Genomic DNA, 3119 nt, shown 5'->3' on the forward strand with positions numbered 1-3119 from the left:
TAACCAATAGGATTTCTGTTATATTGCATAAGGTGGAAGCTTACACTAGCAGGTATGAAAAGATCTTCAGGATCTCTGTTTTGGGACCTTTTTCTGGTTGGGAACTTTGCCAACGTGGAGGTAAGTTTCAACAGTGTGGCCCTTTGTATCCCAGTGACTCTGTGTCAAAGAAGCATGTAGAGTGAGTGAGATAGGAACTTGATCCTGAACACGGTCTACTTAATGTCATTAATGTCATATGATTCAACACTTTAATGTTAAATGTGCAACATTTCAACTATATATTTACATCCTCTTATCTAGACCTGTTTGCAGTATGTTCCATTCAATTTAGACCCACATAGCGCAACATGTACCTCTTGCTCAATATATTGAGGTTTGTCCTCCATTTAAGCTAAGGCACAAACACAGACCCCAAATTTCATACACATTTTTATTTATTTTATTTTATTTTACCTTTATTTAACCAGGCAAGTCAGTTAAGAACAAATTTTATTTTCAATGACGGCCTAGGAACAGTGGGTTAACTGCCTGTTCAGGGGCAGAACGACAGATTGTACCTTGTCCGGCTCGGGGTTTGAACTTGCAACCTTCCGGTTACGCTCTAACCACTAGGCTACCCTGCCGTCATCAATTAATATCAATCACTTAATCAGAAACAGTGAAATGGAAATATCAACAGCAAGCTTATTTAAACAATTGTTTTATTGACTGGTCAGAGTGCAGAGGACGTTGGGCCTAAAAGTCGGTGATCCTACGGAAGGAGCCGGTGGTGGCACAGGTGGCTCCCATTCGCTGAACTTCCTGTACTCGCCGGGCCTCATAAAGTACTGGCGCCCCCTGTAGTTGGGATGCTCGTAGAGGGTCCAGTAGCCATCCATGACGTTGGCGGAGTAGATGTCACGGCTACGGAAACGGTCCTGGACGGAGTCACAGTCCTCGCCGAACTCCATCATCTGTCCCTGGAAGTCTGGCCTCTCGTAGATTCTCATGCGGTAGGGACTGCCGCTGGCCTGCTCGGAAAGAGAGGTACAGGAGAGGTAACACTGGCAAAACACAGGTCCCTTGGGGGGCATGGGGAATCACAGGAAACCAGTGACATGTTTCAGCGGGCCTTAGGTTAACACAAGAAACCAGTGACATGTTTCAGTGGGCCTTAGGTTAACACAGGAAACCAGTGACATGTTTCAGTGGGCCTTAGGTTAACACAGGAAACCAGTGACATGTTTCAGCGGGCCTTAGGTTAACACAGGAAACCAGTGACATGTTTCAGTGGGCCTTAGGTTAACACAGGAAACCAGTGACATGTTTCAGCGGGCCTTAGGTTAACACAGGAAACCAGTGACATGTTTCAGCGGGCCTTAGGTTAACACAGGAAACCAGTACATGTTTCAGCGGGCCTTAGGTTAACACAGGAAACCAGTACATGTTTCAGCGGGCCTTAGGTTAACACAGGGAAGTCAAAATGCTAAAGTAGCCAAACACCACATTTGGTGTCAGAAGTGAGATATCACAATTGGGGAGGTCGCAGTGTGCTAACATGGGCCAGGGTCATGACAGTCACAAAGGTAGTTTAGGACATGTCCAGAATGTCTCAGAAATGTCTCTTGAAGGAACCCAAGATTATGGGCTTCCATCCAACCAATCCTCGACTCTCCTCCTCGAGGCGAGTCGTAGAGTCACTTTGCTTTATTTGACATGTACCTTCAGACCTTTACGTGGTCTGGTTATCTCCCAACCATTCACAGACTCCCAACCATTCACAGAGACTCCCAACCATTCACAGACTCCCAACCATTCACAAAGACTCCCAGCCATTCACAGACTCCCAACCATTCACGAATCCAACCATTCACAGACTCTGGCTCAGTCACAGACACTCAACCATTCACAGACTCCCAACCATTCACAGACTCCCAGCTTGTTTCACAGACTCCCAACCACATTCACAGACTCCCAACCATTCAGACTCCCAACCATTCCCCAGACCTCCAACCATTCACAGACTCCAACCATTCACAGACTCATTCACAGACTCCCAACCATTCACAGACTCCCAACCATTCACAGACTCCCAACCATTCACAGACTCCCAACCATTCACAGACTCCCAACCATTCACAGACTCCCAACCATTCACAGACTCCCAACCATTCACAGACTCATGTGTTGTGCTTATGAAACTATGGGCCGCGAGTTCCCGGACTCAGATGAGGCCAAGTCGTGGACAAAAATCAATGGAAAATCTCCACTGAAAGTGCTTTTTAGTCCAGGACTAGGCTTGGTCTGTATTAAGGCAACCTGTCCTAAAACCACCAGTTGAGTGAACAAGTATACACTGATAAATCCCCCACAATGCATTACTACAATACAGATTGAGCCATGAAAGAAACCACACATCAAAAGCCATCTTCTCTACCTCCCGGCTACTCACATAAGAAAAGGTACGGCAGGAGCGAACGGTGTCGCTGTAGCCCATCCAGCGCTGATACTCTGGGAACTCTCCCTGGTCAGTACATACTGGTAGCCTGCGTAGTTGGGCCTCTCGTACAGCACCCAGCAGCCGCTATCTACCTTGATGGAGTTGCAGCGGCTGAAATGGGGGTGCACATCGGGGCAGTCCGTGTCGCACTTCATAGGAGCGACCCTGGAAGTTTTTATCCTCGTAGAAAGTGATCTACACAGCCAGGGTCGAAGGTCGGAGGGAAATGTTAACATCAGGTTTTTTTCTTTCATTTTACTGCATTTCAAATAAAAGTACACTTCCTAATATAAAAACACATATTCTATAATGGCGAAATATACTGCCTTCTCTGGACCAACAATTAGGTGCAAGTAAGTTTGTCTCCTGTTATAGGCTACTACACTGTTGGTTTTCTACAGCTTGTCTACCAGTAAAACAGAGATCAATGATCATTTTCATTACCAAACACTATAAAACTTACCTCTGGTTTATTTTTCATGGCAGCACTATGACATTACTGTGTTGATCAATCAACCAGTTTCTTTCCAAATCAGCTTTAAAGTCCACAAAAACAAGCACAGACCCAGAGAGCTGTATACAGTAGTGCCAACGAGCTAGAGAAAAACTAGCAATACGTAACTGAACGAAGTAATAA

At 45.7% G+C, this 3119-nt stretch overlaps 1 pseudogene; it reads right to left on the reverse strand.

Moving 5' to 3' along the window:
- Positions 1–602: 602 nt before the first annotated feature.
- Positions 603–2963, reverse strand: LOC135530210 (gamma-crystallin M2-like; annotated as a pseudogene).
- Positions 2964–3119: the final 156 nt, after the last annotated feature.

The sequence above is a fragment of the Oncorhynchus masou genome, unplaced genomic scaffold (genome assembly GCF_036934945.1).
Source record: "Oncorhynchus masou masou isolate Uvic2021 unplaced genomic scaffold, UVic_Omas_1.1 unplaced_scaffold_12910, whole genome shotgun sequence".
In the NCBI taxonomy this organism is placed as follows: domain Eukaryota; kingdom Metazoa; phylum Chordata; class Actinopteri; order Salmoniformes; family Salmonidae; genus Oncorhynchus; species Oncorhynchus masou.